General features: G+C 52.6%; 1 protein-coding gene across 9 annotated transcripts in view; it reads right to left on the bottom strand.

Moving 5' to 3' along the window:
- The window catches only part of ST3GAL1 (ST3 beta-galactoside alpha-2,3-sialyltransferase 1), a 91,734-nt gene that overhangs the window by 55,948 nt on the left and 17,582 nt on the right, over positions 1-18,204 (bottom strand). For all 9 annotated transcript variants that reach the window (XM_045895838.3, XM_045895839.3, XM_064587852.1 and 6 more), the window contains exon 2: positions 17,937-18,090. The gene's annotated coding sequence lies outside the window, so the exon portion shown is untranslated. The remainder of the gene's footprint in view (positions 1-17,936; positions 18,091-18,204) is intronic.

The raw sequence follows: 18,204 nt of genomic DNA, 5'->3' as shown, positions 1-18,204 counted from the left end.
TCTAAAATGCTAAAATCAGTACTTTCTGGGACAGTTTTGTTTTGTTTTGTTTTGTTTTGTTTTGCTTTGTTTCCCTCCAGGCCATTATACTTTTCTCTATTTTCAGGATTTTCTTCAGTGGTCATGGCTGCTTTCGTGGTTGTAAAATACGGCGACCAAAACCAAAAAACCCTCAACAAATAATGGCACCTTTAAAACCTTCTCTCGCATCCCAATGCGGGGCTGGCATCTCCCCAGAACCTTGACCTAGCAAGCTCCCAAGGGCTGTATTTAAGGAGAAAGCCTCCCAGGATTTGGGATTTCATTTCCAGAGCCTTAGGCCCAAAGTAAAGAAGGAAAAGTAGGGAGCAGTAAAGAAGACCAACAGGAACAGAAGGTAAGGGACGTGTGACCGCACAGACCCAGCAAAATTTTCCAAATTAAAAAAAAAAAAAAAAATACAAATGGCGCCCAGGAATGAGGGCTTGGAAAGATTGTCCCGGACCCCCATGCTCCCCAGCTGGAAAGTCTGTGGGAGGTGGCGCTGCCCCTCAGGAATGTAGACAGGTCCTTCCCGGACTTTGAACACTGTGGCCCAGGCTCACTGTGGTTGCACCTCCTCATGCCCTCCTGGTGGGGACGTTACACGATGTCACATGTTATAGGTCAGAGCTGAAGGTCCGGCTCAGAGAGGTCATCCCACTTGCCCGAGGCCACACAGCTGGTCAGGGACGGAGCAGGAAATGGGACTCAGGCCTCCTGATCTGACCCGGAGGTACTCTAACCCACAGCACAGCTGGCCCAGGAACCACGCACTAGCATCCAAAAGCCTGGGATCAGATCCGCGTCAGAGGGTCGCTCGGCGGCTGTGGGCCTTGCCCGTTAGGCCCCAGGAGACGCAGGTTTCATCTGCGAACTGGAGGTCCCCCGTCCAGCGTAGACAAGGTGCCGGGCAAACGGGCGTTAGAGCAAAGAGACCAGGATGGAATCTCAGGAGGAGAGTTGGCTGCACTTAGACATTTGGCAGGCTGTTTCCACACTGCTTTCTGGCCTAATAGAGCCGATTGCTGGCCAACTGTGTTCAATGCCTAATTCCAAACAGATGGGTCTGTGCCCTGCCCCCACTCCTCCTCCGTGGCCTCCCAGCCCTCCCTCCCCCCTTGCTCCAGGGGCCTCCTGCCTCTGACCAGACTTGGGGGGGGGTTTGCTGCGCAGGGTCGGGGGAGGGACAGCCCTTTCTGAGGGCTTGCTGGCTCCTCCTAACACCACAGAGGCGGAGACGGGGGATCTAGACCTGCATTAGCCGAAGGATGAACAGACCCCATCCCCCAGGCATGCCTCTGTCCCAGCACGATCAGGTGACAACCACCATACGGGTGTAAGCCTGTTTCTCCCCACACGCCAAGAGGCGGGACTGTCTAGTGGTTAAGCACGTGGATGAGGGCCATGCTGCCTGAGTCTGATTCTGGCTCTGCCAAATCTTTGCTGGGACCACTGGGCAAGTGTCTTCCCATCTCTGCGTCCTTGTCCTCCTCTGTAACGCAGGCGTGGCCATGCTGAAACGAAGCCGCATTTCAACGAGCCAGAGAGTTTATGCCAAGACTTAGAAGAGGCATGCCATGGGGTGGGGGGATGGGAGGGGGAAGGGAGGGGAGAGATCGGCAGGGCAGTCACCTCTCCTGCTCTGTGTCAAATGCAGTCCGCTCTCCTGGGATTCCCAGAACCTCCCTAGGGCCGGCAGCGGGGTCGGCACTCTCCCCACGTAACGGACTGTGGACCGCTCAAAAAATATCTGTCTTTAATGAGGCTTGAACAAGTTGTAATCATCCCAATTGTTCAGATGAAAATCAGAAACACAAAGAAGTGAAGAACTCGTCCAAGGTCCCTGGCCTGTACTCGGCCCAGCCAGGACACAGACCCAGGCAGTGCCCCCAGGACAGAGCTCTTAACCACCAGGCAACATGACCACCTCCGGTGGACAGCACCGTTCTGCAGGCGAGTGGATCCCGCCGCTTCTCCCAACGTCAGCGCTGAGTGGGAAGGCCGGCCTGGGCTCTGGGCGGCCTGCAGCGGGGCGAGCTCCTGAGCTGAGGATCCCTTCCTGGCCTCACACATGACAACTCACCCCAGCCCTGGAGGCTCCTGGATGCCGGAAACCCTCACCCCTGCTGTTCCCTCTCCCATCATCCACTCCCTAGCCGGCACTCAGGGTCTGGGCTCCCGTAGATTATTCGAGATCAGGAAGAAGAAGACAGAGCCGATGAAGAACTTTAAGGCTCCCCACATCCAGAGCCAGCCAATCCATGTGGCGTTCTCATTAAAGGGTCTGGCTAATCATAGCATTGGCTTCCATCAGCTAATGTCTTCCTTTTTACCCAGACATCTGTCTCCAGAGAAAAAGACCTCCACTGAGGGGCCAGGAGCCTCACCGCTTGGGTTACTGAGATACGATTACATGTCAGAGAGAAACGAGAGAAGACTGGGACTTTCCGGCAACAGAGAAACCACCGTAAAACCCTGCCAATTACAGGCTGAGCAAAAACACGGAGCTGCCACAGCCTCCGGGGTGGAGAGAGCCCAACGTGGTTTCCTAGACTTGCAACACTGCCCGGGAAGAGGTCAGAGTGGTCGCTCTCAAGGAGTCTCCGCATAAAGTTCTGCAGCTGAGTGCAGTGGGTGGGATATGCTGCCGTTCCTCAGGGCACCGTGGGTGGGGGGAGCTTCGGGAGGGAGACAGGAAGCGGGGACAAGAGGCCACATTTGCTGAGAACCCAGGGCGTCGGGCTGGCTGGACACTCAGGTACATCGGGGGACTTAATTCTCAGAACACCTCGGCAAGGTGGGCCTGGCAGCCCCAGGAGCCAGAGAGAAAAGAGAGGGCCAGAGAGGCAAGCGGACCTGTCCAAGCCCACCCGAGTATTGATTCTTGAGCCCAGATCTGGGAACCAGATCCCAGGACACCCACCCATAGCAACTAAGGTGCATATCTGCACTGTCAACCCCAGGAGAAGGGGCTGCTTTTTAGCAAAGGATGAGGTGAGAGGTTGTTTTACTCTAGGTGGAGGGAGGGACCTTGGCTCTGTTTATTTATAGGTCAAAAGTCAAAGAAGGGGTTTGAGTGTGTGGATAAAGCACTGGATTAGGAATCGAATCACGCAGCTTTAAATCTCGCCTCTACGATGAGGGATACCTGGGTGGTTCAGTCGGTTAAGCGTCTACCTTCGGCTCAGGTCGTGATCTCAGGGTCCCGGGATGGGCTCCCTGCTCAGCCGGGAGTCTGCTTCTCCTTCCCACCCCTGCTCGTGCTATTTATTTATTTGAGAGGGAGAAATAAAATCCTTAAAAAGAAATCTTGCCTCTACTACGAATGCTGTGTGATCTTGGGCAGATGACTTCAGTTCTCTGTGCAGTGGTGTCCTCAGCCAGAGAGAGGGGGTTGGAGTGGTAGCTTGTTCGATCTACATGGTTTCCTCCAGCTCTGGATCCTATTTACTTCGTGTCAGCTTGGCATTGAGGGTTATGAGCAAAGGCCCCAGCGTCCAGTCCGTAGGTTCAAGTCCCGACTCTGCCCCTGCATTAAGTGAGCTCAAGCAAGTCACTTTCCTGTGACTCAGTCTGCCCTGTATAAAATGAGGATAATGATATCCGACGCCTAGGCTGTAATGACAATTAAGTGAGATAATATGTGTGGAGCACGTGGGGTTTTCCAGAGCCTGCCTCAGTGTATGTCAGGACTCAAGCCAGGGCCACGCAGAGCCCAGGACAGTCTCAATGCAGGAGGGAAACAGCTTGCCTGCTGGGGTCTCACACCTCAGTGCCTCCTTTCTGGGGGACTAACAGCAGACAGGAAGCTCCATCTGCCCCGACCCTTACCCCAGCTCCGTGGACAGGTCAATCCAGGTGGGCGCTGGTCAAGGCTGGGTGCTTAGAAATCTGTGGGTTTGTCCACTGGGCTTCCAGAAGGGAGGCATTCCCAGGATGTCAGAGTCTAGAGGGCTGAGCCGAATCCTTCCAGGGGAACCTCGAGCAGACTGCACCCATCCCCACCCAGGGCTCATTAAACTCATTCCAGAAATGGTGCAGCTGGAGGGGGGGATTGAGTCTAGTACAGGGGTGGGGGGGTGCAGCTTAGGTGCCTAGAGGGAAGGGGCAGGTCTAGCCTAGAAGACTAGGCTCAGTAGCTGCGGAAAGGTCATCCCTACGCTCGCTGACCCATCCCCAGGCTCACTGCGCCAGGCACCAGGCTAGTCCCCGAGGACGCAAAGCTGAGTGCAGCACAACGTACGTTCCCCAAGAGCCCCCTGTCCCGCGAGGGGCCATAGGAATTAGCAGACAGTGCATACACAGGCTAATCCAACTCCTTCCCTCTACAGCCTAGAAGGAGTCAAGACCAAGGGCCAGTAAACCACAGCCCACGGTCAAACCTGTCCCACCTCCTGTCTCTGTAAATGCCGTCTTATGTACACCCACTCGCTTGAGCACCGCCCGCAGCTTCTTTTCCTCCACAGTGGCAGAACCGAACAGTCAAACCGGAGACCATCAGGCCCGCAACGCCAAGAATATTTACAGTCTGGCCCTTTAGAGACCAAGTTGGCTGCCCCTGCAAGCAGGGGGCCACCTGAATCCCTCTGGCACACTCCACTGTGTTTAGACGAGAACATTCCACCAGGACAGGGACAGGGGCAGGGCCCTGCATGGAAGCAGATGGGGCATCCGTGACAGTCGCCCAAGGAGGTGGCCCTCCTGTTGAGGAGGTAAGGGCTGAGCAGACACACTTGCTGACTGAAGAAATAGGGGTTTGGCACTCTCGGCAGAGGGACGGCTCGCCTGAGGACACATGGGCTGTGCCAAAGCTGAGCTGGTTGTACGTACAGTGCAGGCAGAGCGGGGCACACGGGCGGTGCGGGACAGCTAATGCTCAGGAACCCAGGCACCAAGGCCTCTGGGGCAAAGCTGGAGCCGCCAGTCCCCATCCGGATGGAACAGAGCAGCCAGCGAAGGACTTCCCAGCTCTCTAGCCTAGTGCAGGTGACATACATGGAGCTCAGGCCACGGTTTCAGAGGTGTACCTAGTCTTTGCCCCGTAGAATTTAGCATCTAGCAGGGGAATCTGACAGGCAAATGCCAGGCAAGATGAGCTGAGTGCCTGGGAAGGGCACAGAGAGAATGCGAGCGGGGTTCTGAGGAAGGAGGAGACGGGTCCCTTTGGGACCAAGATAAAAAGGGTCCCAGGGGAGAGCCAGCATTTGAGGAGGGCCCTAGGAGCTCAGATGTTGGGGGTGGTGCTCCCGAACAAAGGTAAGAGGTCATGAATCTCAGGACCGGCGGGCTGTCCCACTTGGCAGGTACCCAGAGGAGGGGTCCAGGCCCAGTGATGGGCGCAGGCGTAGTTTTCCAGAGGAGGCGATGCTGTGATTTGAGGAGCTTAGGGAGTTAGCCGTAGGATGTCACTGCCGTCCATTGAGAGGCACAGTGTCACACTTGGGAGATGCCAGTCACCTAAAGCCCAACGCGGCCACCACGACGGGCCTTCCCCCGTCCTCCCTCACCATCTGCTAGCCCCTCACTTGCTCGGCAGCCCTGGTGTCTGCTGCTCAGATGGCCCAGGGATGCTCCTGCCCACTTAGGGTTTGGCAATGGCTGTCCCCCAGGTGCCACGTGGACAAGGCTGTCACCTCCTCCAAGCCTCCTGAGAGCAGCCAGCCCCAGCCACCCTCCCCTGGCAGCTCTCTCCCTCAGCACTTGTCACCCTCCTACAAATGCTAGACTCCACTTGCTAACTTCGGAGTTTACCAGAAGTTCCCCCACCCGAATGTACATTTCACAAGGGATTGCTTGTGAGTTACTGAGGCCTTCTTCCCAGCTCTCGGAAGCCCACCTGGCACTAAGAGGCATTCCGTCGAATCTTGCTAATTGAATTAAGGAATATGCCAGAGTGGGGAGCCACAGTCCACACCGGCGCAGATGGAAGAGGAGCCGGCATTTCAGCGTGAGATCTCCCGGATTCCTTCACGCGGGTCCCATGCTACGGCGACATAATCCAAGCCAACCTTTTATCTTTTTATTTTTTGAACGTCTGTGTATTTTCAAAGGCTAAGAGGATGCATGTGCCTTTGTAAAGCTCCTGCTGCGAGCTTCCAGACAAAAGTATTTCAGGACAAGGCTCCCAGCGTGAGTTGCGCCCTTGACCGAGCACAGTGCTGCCCGTGACGTGCAGCTGGGGTTTCAGAAATCCCTGGGCCCAGGCGCTGTGGGCTCCTTCTTTGATTTCGGCCCTGCCCAGTGGCCAGATGTTCTCAATCGGGTGGCTAAATGAAGATGGTCATGCCACCAGTAAACAGAGGAAGAGAAAATGAGGAACGTCGTCAAAAGTTGTCACCAAGCCCTTGATCTGGTTTCCAGGGAAGCTAAGAGGAGGGGAACAGTCTGCCGGCCACCCTGGGGTCTGCACAGCTGACCTCTCATCTGGGTCCTCCACTTACGGTTCTGCTCCATGAGGCACTCCCTGCACACGGCCTTGGCTGGCGAGGGGACAGAAATGCTGCCTTAAGAAATTGCTGTGTTAAAAATTCAGTTTCTTAGAAATGATGTGAAATGGGTGACTTTTGCTGTAGTAGCTTTAAAAAATATTTTATTGGCAGTAGTATATGTATAGCATATGCTATATATCGTACCTACACACACAAACACATGCATATTAGCACAGAGTATACACATATATACACATATATGCATGCATCTGCATGTGTGTGCGTATAAATAGATAGCACACATGGCATTTAATATGTGCCTGGCACTGTTCTAAGAGCTATACATATCCACTCACTTAATGCCCATAGTAATCCTATGCAGTGGGTCCTATTATCCCATTTTATAGAGGATGGAAGTGAGGCACAGAAAAGTAATCTCGTCTAAGGCCACTCAGCTGGTGGCAGGTGGACCCGGGATATAAGCTCCTTCTCCCCTAGGCTGCCTAAGCTGCTTAAAAAGCCATCTTCTCAACCACTGCACCTACACTTCTGAAATTATGTTCCCGGGACCCCCGGAGGTCACCGTGTCCCTTCCAGGGAGTTCATGATGCAAACCATTTTCATACTACTACTAAGACATTATCTCCTTTTCCGTGTCTTACTAATGCAGAGGGGAGTCTCCCAGAGGCAAGTGACAAGGGATTTCGGCACAGATAGAATGCAGAAGCAGACAGGAGAACCCAGCTGTTCTCATTTAAGCCAGACACTGGAGAGATCTGTAAAACACCAGTCTTCTCACTAATGTTCTGTTTTGGCATGTTTTTCATCATCTGTATGTTACCGCGTGATTCATTTATTATTGTTATTTTCCAAGGAAGGCATACATCTGAAAAGCACTTCTCAATGTTCATAACTAACATGAGACATGCTACGAGAGAGAAGCCACGTCAAGAAAAGCTGTTCGGGGCCATCGGTAATGTTTAAGAGTAGAAAGGAGTCCAGAACACAAGCAGCTTGAGAACCACTGCAGGACAGCCCAGGCGACGAGGCTCCACGCCCCGTCTCACAGGGTCCTGGGGAGGGCACCCTTGGCGGTTTGGACAGGACTCCTTTGCCTGCTACAGGAGGTAGAGCCTCCCAAGCCCCTACCTGCAAAATGCCCGAAGATAACCCAGGTGCCGAGACAGTCAATATGCCTCTCCCCGCTGTGTGTGTGTGTGTGTGTGTGTGTGTGTGTTCACCGGTGTTCACGTGTGTGTGTGGCTGAGAAGCACAGCTTTGAAAGGATATCTTGTCTTCCCTCCCTCACTCATTTTCGTATCCATTCATTCAAACCACCGAGGAACTAAGTAGGAGCTGGGCAGGAGCTGGTGCAGCCGCTGTCCATTAATTTGCCATTCTTGACTCCTTTTATTGCGGAGGGATGACTTCCAGGCCATAGCTCTGTGGCTTCCCACTGGATGCTGGAATGCTGGGAGCCCCCAAGGTTCCATGGAATGTGGGCATACTGTGCCCCTCACAGTCCAGTGGCACTCTGAGTTCCAAGGAGACCCATGGAACTTTCAAACCCTGGAGTTCTGCAAAATTCCTGAAGCCTATAGGGTCCAGGAACCAGAGCAAAGGATTTGCAGATGTTGCCGACACCCAGAACGTCAGCATCCTTGTTCGTGCTGCAGGAATATATTTTTCCCTGTGAATTACCAATATCCCAGCTTTACACATGAACATGAGAGGCGCCTCCAGCTCCAGTCCCACCTGCACTCAGCCGAGAGCACCGTCCTCCTCCCATCATAGAGAAATATGCAGTAATAGAAATGGTTAAGTCCTTCGGTACCACCACCTGGTGAAACATCACACAGCCACATAATGTGACAACCCTTCACGCCACCCCCAGAAGCACTCCCTGAAAGACCCCAACTCCATCCAGGTACCGGGGCTGCAAATGGGGAAGGACACGGTCCCTGCCCTCAAGGAGGTTCCAGTTAACTGTCCCTCTGCGTGTCTCTGAAGGGCAGAGAGCCAATTCCATTCTATTCAACCAACAGAAAACAAATCCACGGCTCCTGCCCCAAAGCCTTCCCTTCCTTCTCGTTTTCTGCTGGCCAATCCCCCAACACAGAGGATATTTTTAGCACCTGGGAGGAAGTGTTTACATGAAGGCCATTGAGCAACATGGTGGCATGGCCCTGGGACGTCCCATGCAAGACAGTGCTTACCAAGTGGATTTCAGACAGGCTGGCTTTGGTTCTCATCCACACTCTTCTTCCTTCTCCCCATTATCCAGATCAGAAAGGGTGGTTGGCTATTTTGCCAGGTGTGCTTCCTTAACTTAACCTGAGGCATGCGCATCATAAACAGCTCTTCCAGCGAGCATACAGGCGGAGCTGAGAGCAGCTCAGGAACAGTGGCTAGTCCCAAAGTGAAAGGACCGTGAGCTCCCAGACATGGGATCCCCCCCATTTCCAGTTCTTCAGAAGCTGGAGGTGGAAGTCACAAGAAGTGTGGAAGGCTGGTGGATGCCCCAGAGAACTGAAGAAGAGAGAAATAATCCCCCAGGGGGCCCAAGTCTGCGTCTAGCCCAGCTGAGCGGTCAGCTAGCTGGACATCATGTTTATCAACCCAGCAGCTGGGGCTGGTTCTGTGTGGCCAAGACAGGCAGTCAACTGTGCCTGCCTTCATATATCCATTCTTGGCTCTGCGCATGCAGAGCTGGACCTGGCACAGGTGGGTTTTTAGTAAGTCCCCTTGAAGAGCGAATCCCAATCCTGCTCCCCAAGGAGCTGCCAATCTAACAGAGAAAACACACATGGGCACCCGCGTGATGGGCAGTGTGGTCAAGTCACACACGGGGGTGCTCTGGGGGAGCCAGAGGGAGGCCGGGGGACAAGTTGGGGGGAAGGGATTCCCAGAAGAGGTGACACTTGAGTCTTGAAGAGGGATGATTTCAACAGGAAGGTACAAAGGGGAGGGTGTTCAGGTGGAGGGATAAGCACATGCAAACCACACGTTCCAAATCCTGGGGACGTGAAAATTACTTCATTTAGAATGAATGCTATTTACGATAAACACAGAACATACCTAGATCTGTATAGGGACATCTATACCCACAGCCAAAGCCACATCTATACTAAGTACTATAATTCAAGTGCCTGACAATTAGCTTTTTCGATTGTAAGTAAGCGCCTGACATTAAATTTTTGATTGCCAAAACATTCACTTTGAAGACATCCCTCTCTCTCTGGCTAGATGGGTGATGGGCATTAAGGAGGGCACTTGTTGTGATGAGCACCGGGTGTTGTAAGTAAGGGATGAATCACTGAATTCGACTCCAGAAACCAATATTGCCCTGTCTGCTAACCAAGTAAAATTTAAATTAAAAACAAATAAATAAATAAAAATAAAGACACCCATCTCCAAGACATGCAACACCAGTGACACAACGAGACCAACAGCACACCGCCCCACCCGCGGAGTTCCCCTTTTAGAAAGCCCAAGGTGACAGCTTGAAGTGACCCCACTTTTCCCTTCCCACGCCCTCATTCCTGCTTTTATGTTTTCAATTCACCAATAAAGAGTAAGCCTGCAAAAACCTGGCACCCCACCCCTCAACCCCGGTAAAGGCAGGACCCCATTCCCCTCACTGGCTCGGATCTGGGGCAATGTCCCAATGACCACAGGGGCTCACCACAGGGGGCGGGGCCCAGGGGAGCATCCCCCAAGGGAGCGCCCCCAGCAGTCCGAGGGCTTAGAGCATCCCCCAAGGGAGCGCCCCCAGCAGTCCGAGGGCTTAGCCCGACCCGCTGTGTGTCTAGAAGGATCCTAAGCATCTTTACATATATCAACACCTTTGATCCTCACAACACCCCTATGCGGATGGCACCATTGTCATCTCTTGGGTCTGTTTTGCCCATGAGAAAACACAGATCAAGGCAGGTGCAGTGGCTTGTCCAACATGGTACAGTAGGCCACAGAACCTGGATCTCAACTCAGGCCTTCTGTCTTAACAGTTTACACTCTCCATACTACTCTAAAAATTTCTCCGTGGTTCGTAGGAGCGCGGTGATAAGGCCGGGGTCCTGGGTGGGGCCCAGGTCACGGTGAGCCTTGTCCGTCCTGCCGTGGAATCTGGACTCTGTGCCGGGGCCAGGAGCGACATGGACACTGAAAAGAGGAAGGACATGACTGGATGCCCTTGGGAACAAAGGTTATTAGTAAATGTCCAAATGCTTATCATCCAGGCATGACTGGAATAAAAATTAGTCATTTGAGGTCGACTCAATCTGTGGGCATGGCTTCCAGAAGCACAAAGGAAATTTCCATGCTTCTGGTGGTCTGGTGCCCCCCCCCCCCCATGCATGTCATCAAGGCCTCGAGGCCTGGCTGCAGTGGTTATTCCGAAACGTTCGTCCTGCCATGGAAGATATGGTTATTCTGGAACGTTCGTCCTGCCATGGAAGAAATGTCTCGGCTGCAGCCAGACACCTGCCCCAAGCTTGGGCGGGGGAGCGGAGCTATGCGACAGCTCATCCATGGCCCGCCAGGGTGGCTCAGCTAGGAATAACAACGTGGGTGACGTGTCACACTGACTACGGGCCAGGCACCGGGCCCGGCTTTGTGCGCAGCGTCTCACCCCGACAGGCCCTTGCAGGTTGGGGGCTCTGTCTCCCTTACAGCTGGGAATCAGGGTGGCAGAGCTGGAGAGATGCAGATGGAGAAGCCTCCAGGCCCTCCTCACGCTGAGACCTATTCTGGTGAACCCTCAAAGCTCACATATCCCTGTGGCGTCCCTCTCCCCTGGTGGGTGCGACTGGCTCCATCCTCCCAGGGGAGCCAGACTCATCAGCTTAGGGACCCGCAGCTGGTAAGTGGAGTCAGAATGAGCTTGTGCTGAGGCTTGTTGCTTTCCCACCTCCAGCCCAGTTGTCAACCAGGGCTGGATCTTTGAGCCCCCTGGGAGGGCATGCACCGTTGTCAACTGCCCCGGTCTCAGGCAGGGTGCCTGACCTTTCTAGCAGATGCTAATGATGCGACATATGCCTGCAAAGCCTCCTGCGGCCATGGTGAAGAGCGTGTGCTCTGAAGTCCAGGAGGGTCTGTGGGTCCCCCGCTCCGTTCTCCAAACAAGGCGACAGGTGCAGGGGGGCACGGGCTCCGAGGGCGCTGGGACCAGTGAGGGACCAAGGAGGGCTGGAAGATACGGCCCTGCCACAGGGTGGGAGAAAGTGCAAGCAGAGCGAGCAGGCAGAAGCCCGCACTGTTAGTGGTACGAGAGCAGAAACCAGGTCTCCGTTCCTCAGCGCTGGTTCTCCTGTGTCCGGCTCTCAGAAACCGCCTGCGGATGATGTGTGGACAGATGAGCCTGGGGGACTGTCCGGGAAGCGGGGGAGGGCCAAGCGGGGCTTCCAGCCCTGTGAACACGCAGTTACCATTTACTCTGGTTTTCCGTGTGTCCCCCTCCTCACCTGCTAGCAAGCCCTGCGGTGCGCTGGTAAAGCTCCGTGTGCAGGTCCCTCACACGTTATCCCGTTCTGTGCATGTCCTTCGGCCTTTCTAACCTCGGCCCCTCGCACCGTCTCCGGCGCACTGCTCTCAGAGTCAGGCGGCAAGGATCCCCGACGGGCGGTACAGCAAGGGGCCTGGGCTCCAGAGGCACAGAGCCCGCCTCCTCCACTCACTGACAGCCCGCGTCTGCGGCTGAGTTCCGTAACCACTCCGTGCCCCCATCACTGGTGAAACAAGGAGAATGACGGAAGCTCCCAGGGTGGCTGCGGGGGTTAAATGTGTCGATGCTCGGGGCTCTTAGAAGAGCACGTGACCCACAGGCAGACCTTTGCAAGTGTTGGCAGACACTCTGCCAGCCCCGCTACCCCCAAGGTTCAGGTGATTGCTCAGAAGGCAGTCCCGGAAGTGGGATCGTAAGGTAGACCCCCTGGTAGAATGGCCAGGAAAGTGCTTTGAAAGTCCCAGCAGCACTCAGAAGCACAAAAGTCTTTAGCTCTCATTGGTTAGCCCAAGAACAAGGGCTTGGAGGACCTGGAAGGTAAGACCCCACCAGAATCCCCACTACCAGCATTCCCGCCAAGTCTCCGTCCTCAGCCTCCTGCTGCAAAGAACCCCTTGTGTCCAGTCACCCCTGCGGCTCCAGGTACCCCCGGAGAAAAGGCATTCTCCCCCACCCGGCAGGAGGCCTGGCCCACACCAGGGAAGCTTAAGCTCCAGTCCCTGGCTGCACCCCACTTAACTAGGGCTGTGTTTCTTTTTTGTTTTTTAAGGTTTTATTTATTTATTTGACACAGAGAGAGAGAGAGAGAGAGAGCGCGTGCACAAGCAGGGGAAATGGCAGGCAGAGGGAGAGGGAGAAGCAGGCTTCCCCCAGAGCAGGGAACCCGATGCGGGGACTTGATCCCAGGACCCTGAGATCATGACCTGAGCCGTAGGCAGACGCTTAACCAATGGAGCCACCCAGGTGCCCCTAGGGCTTGTCTTTCATTTTAAATCCCTAACTTGTATCATTATTTCTTAAAGAGGACTCCCAAATTGTATTAGCTTCAGGTCTCCCCAAGCTCAGAACTGCATCTGTGCCTACCGCTGATCGGTTAATTTGTCTGTTTCTCCCACTGAATCACTACTATCTCGAGGACGGAGCTCTTGTCTCACTCTGTTTCATCCCCGGTCCTCGGCACAGTGCCGGGCACCCAGGAGTATCTGCTGCCTGAATGAACGAACGAATGGATGAGAAGGAAGGAAGGAATACCACGGCCTGAACTGGAACCTCTCTGCTAATTCCACTCACTCCATGTGGATTCCCTCCTTAAAACCACCCAGGACGAGCTCACCTTTTTGCACCTGCCAGCCCTTCAGCTCCTCGAAGCTGGCCCCCAGGTCTCCTCTCTTCCAGAGCAACGGTCCTTGTGCCCGCAACTGTTGCTCTTTCCTTTAAGGTGATCAGCAACAGAGATTTCACCAGCATCTCACTGCTGCCCATTTCTATATTTTTAATCACCAAGACCACCTCTTATCTACTCAGAGGGCCTTGGCCTCCAGTTCGCCTCTGGGCCAGCTGATAACAGTTTGAGTTCTGAGGAAGAGTGCCCACATGCGTTGACTCCTGAGACCTGAAAAGATGCACTGGAGCAGGCAGGCCCGGCTTTCCAGGGTGAAGGCCACAGTCCCTCGGGGAGGGTAATGAGTTCCCCATCCGTCCTCTGATCAGCAGCCCAGGCTCCTCGTCTTCACTGTTGCGCTCCCTCCTCTGGGCAGTGTGACTGGATTCTAGCCACGGCTCCTCCGAGCTCCCCTTCTGGACCAGCACGCCATATTGTGCTCCCCACCCCACCCCACCTCACCCAGTCCCCGCCTGGCACTCTCCACCCCACCCACCCTGCCGCTGTGTATTTCCGTTCCTGCTTATCGTCCATCTCTTCCCCTTCCCCGCCCCCGGCCAGTACATGAGCTCCCTGGGTCTCTGGCTGCCCAGGACAGTGCCTGGCACAGAGAAAGAGCTCAGAAATAGTTGTTCATGCACGAACGGAACTAGCATTTATCAAGTTCGCCTCCTACAAATGCTCTGCTGGGAGCCAGCGATACAAATGTGTTCTCGGTTAAGGCCTCTGGGAAGCAGAGGCTCAGGGGGAATACCCCGCGGCAAGAGAGGAAATGCCCTCTCCCCAGAGAGGCCCACTTCTGCATTCACGCCCTCAACCTGACCAAGGGCTTTGCAAGCACAGGGCGATGGCCAGGCACCGCCCCTCCCCCCAGGACAAGGCTCGCGCGCGCACGCAGTGACCCACGGTCGCGCCTTCCTGCGCCCGTGCGTCTCTGCACACCCTGTGTGATGGGCTTCAGGACCCCATCAGAGATGCAGGCCACAAACGCGTGCCAGGAGCGAAGGACGTGGGCGTCCACCGACATGCCGTCGCCTTCCTGCTGCTAGGAGCCGCAGTGGCCGTGGGTCGATGGAGACAAACACTTCCCTCCCCTTTCGCTCGGGTTTTCTTCTGGGGTAGCGGTGTCTCCGGGCCACTGGATCCAACGCCGGCAGGTGAGGGACAGGCACTCACTGTAAGCTTACCACATCTGCTAGTTGTACAACTTTGCAGAAGCTAATTACTTTTTCGGAGTCTTGTTTCCTCGTCTGTACTCGGGCTGCTGGGTTGTTATGAGCAGTAACAGTGAGGGAAGGATCTGGAACAGGGCCTGACCCATGGTTTAATCAATGCGGTGGTCTGGGGTATTGGCAGTGGGACTGGGTCAGCATCATTAAGACAGACGTGGATTTCAAGCATATTGAGGCCAGCATCACCAGTCTGCGCTCACGGTGGTTTTAATATATATGTAGGCTGATTTAGAAATGATCTAGATGATGTGCCTATATGTATACTCACACATGTATATGATGGGTATGCATGTATATGCGGCTACGTATACACATGTCCACAAATACGGAGGTGTGTATATGTGTGTGTACACGTGGGTATATACTCACACACGTGTGCATGCACACACACCCACACTCCCTACTTCCCAGCTCTGTCTGCTCAGAGGGCCTAGAGGCAACGTATCTCAGTAGCAACGGACATACCTCATGACCAAAAGGTATTTCTAGATACCACTCTCCACGGAAAGGAACCGGGGCCCCTTGACAAATGGCTGATTCCATCATTAACCAAGTGATAAAGCCAACATGATAAAGCCAAGTGATAAAGACAGACCAGCACCGGCCTTCCAATTATGAGGCACCGAGGACACCACATGAATTCTGCAGGATGCCCAGCAAAAGCATGAAATCTAAATCTAATCATGCGGGAGCATCAGACAAACACCAGCTGAGAGACGCTCTGAAAAATAATTGGCTTAAACATGTCAAAAACATGAATGTCACAAAATACAAGACTAAGGACGTTTTTCAACAAGGCCACGTGCCAAATGGATTTTCTTTTGCTGGGAAGGATTTCACTGGGGGCGCTTGGTGAAATCAGAATAAGGTCTGAGGATCAGGTAACAGTAGTAAACCAATGCTAAGTTTCTGACTTGGTTCTACTGTCGTTATAAGAATCTTCGGATTTCAGGGGTGCCTGGGTGGCTCAGTCAGTTAAGCGGCTGCCTTCGGCTCGGGTCATGATCCCAGGGTCCTGGGATCAAGCCCCACGTCAGGCTCCCTGATCGGTGGAGAGCCTGCTTCTTCCTCTCCCTCTCCCTGCTGCTCTGCCTACTTGTGCTCTCTCTCTCTGTCAAATAAATAAAATCCTTAAAAAAAAAAAGAATCTCTGGATTTCAGAAAAAAAAGAGAGAGGAAAGGATAGAATGGATATAGGGTAAAATGTCAACACTTAAGGAATCCGAGTGAAGGGTATCCAGGAATTTTTTGGCTCTTCTTACAACTTATCTGTAAATTTGCAATTATATCAAAATTGAGCAATTGAAAAAAAATGTAATTGAAAAGCATACTCTGGGTTCATGTACCGAGAAAAAGTGAATATAGTGCTTAGCACAATAATTTGAAGCTATTATAACAATAATTATTATTACCAGATCATGTATGTGGCACAGAACGAGCTTGAAATGGATGGAAGATATTATCGCTGTTAATATCACCCTCATCACCACCACTGTTGTCCCTGATATGCTCGGTACTATATACTAAAAATCAAGACCTTTTCTTATTGTTACTTCTAATTACTTCATATCTGCATTAAGCTCCATTGTTTGAAGGTCCACTATGGAAACACCTGTTTCGAGTGCTTCCAGCACTCACCAGCAATGTTGAAGAGCTTAAAAACCAACCAAGAGAAGAGAGGCAGGGCCCATTTCAGATCTAGATGTACAGATACATATCAATTCAATCCTTTTCCATCATCTGAATCTCTGCTTTGTTCTTGCTAGTTCTTGTGCAACCCAAGGCCGAGAAAGCCCAGCTCCTAAAGACACAACGTGGGGCCTTTGCCTATAGGCCCCCTGGCCACCTAGAGTTTCTTCTCTGTTCCCTCTTGGGACCCACCCATAAATGCTGTGCAGCTCAGTGACTGGCCCTCTTATTCTGCACTGCACATTGCCTTATTCAACAAGTAGAATCTCTTATTATGCCCCCAGTCCTGACCCATCCAAGATGGCGGGACTATTGCCAAGTCCAAGCTTCACCCCATGGGTCTGCTATATAGAACTGGTTATGCTCCGCCCAATTCTGAGATGGGGTAAGGTCCCAATCATCATTACTCTGTTTAACACATTCTTTGAAAGTAAACCCACAGTTATCTTTTGTCTCCATCATTCCTCATTCTTCCAAGACTCACGAACACTGTATCTTTAGCTCACTTTCTTCCTCTCCCTGTTTCTTATCTCTCTTGCCCCATCTTGAGCCCATGGGGAACACTACGGCCATTGTTTCGTTCCCTTTACAGGAGGCCCTATACTGTATGTGATGTTCCCATGACCATGGAAAGGCTCATATTTCTATCAACCTATTTGCATATATAAAATTGATATAACTCAAAGTCCAAGTGGCTTAGTTTTTACATGGACTCATATACAGTGGCCATAGTTTGGCTGTCCAAAGAAATTTTAGAAGTAATTCCATTTTTATGGATAGGTAGGTAGATAAATAGATCGATGTCCTCACCAATAATCATACAGAACAGCCATACACACACGTACATGGACCAACCTTCCTTCTTCCACAATGGTGGCAATTGTATCCAAGCTGAGTTAGACACTCAGGGCGAAGAGAGGCATTCCAGGGTGACCACAGATTTCCCTAAGCCAGCTTTCCTCACTGATGGAAACTTCCTCAATGTGCACTGTCCAAAATGGTAGCCATAAGTCACATATGGCTATTGAGTACTTGAAATGTGGTGAGCGTGACTGAGGGCTGAATTTTTGATTGTGATTAATTTCAATGAATTAAAATTTAAATAGCCACACATGGAGTGGCTACATGTGGGCAGCTTAGCCCTAGACCAGGGGCTGGCACACTCTTTCCATGAAGGACCAGACTGTAAATATTTGTGACTTCCAGGCCACGCAGCCCCTGTCACCACTGTTGTTGTGGTGTGACACATAGCTGAAGGAGAGAATGTGGCTGGGTACGAATAGAGGCTTGTTTATAAAAAATGACTGGGCCAGTTTTGTCCTGTGGGTCAGAGTTGATTGCTAACCCTCATTCCAGGACAGTGTCATTCCAGACCTTCTTTGGGGTGGCCTGCACTGGTCATACGAGGCTGTTCCTAATCCAGTTTCTACCTACTTGTTTAATGAGAACACAGAGGCTTTCCTTTTAAGAAAATAAGGTTGCTTGATATTCTAATGACCTGCATTTTTCCCTGAGGTAGAAAGCGTTCTCTCTTAATGGCATATCCCTGGGAGAGCAGGCCAAATTACAAAGAGACCAAGACGTAGGGGAACATCTCTCCTCCGCTACTCAAGTTAATCTATGGAAGAAACCAGAAAAGACAACACCTCTCACTCGTGCTGGGGGAGAGGGTAGTCATTTACCTCAGGGGGCTGAGGGACTGTCCATCTCAGGTCCTCAGAGGAAACTGTCCTGGCCACAAAGCTCAAAGTGTTTGCTCACCACAGGTCCTGGCAATGATTATTTCTTCTATTGGCATTTCCAGGTCAGAAAGTTTGATTCTGAAAATGGTCCCAGCTGGAAGGGAAGAGGAGAAAAGTTCAAGTCAGTTTTGATCTTTAGTTCATCCACTGTCTTTTGAAGATGATTCAAGACAATTCAAAGGCATTCGCCCATCGCTCCACCAACTCA

Source organism: Mirounga angustirostris, unplaced genomic scaffold, assembly GCF_029215605.1.
Source record: "Mirounga angustirostris isolate CCGP_5_RB_7025 unplaced genomic scaffold, mMirAng1.0.hap1 SCAF_4, whole genome shotgun sequence".
Taxonomy (NCBI): domain Eukaryota; kingdom Metazoa; phylum Chordata; class Mammalia; order Carnivora; family Phocidae; genus Mirounga; species Mirounga angustirostris.
This window is presented reverse-complemented; position numbering and strand designations above follow the sequence as displayed.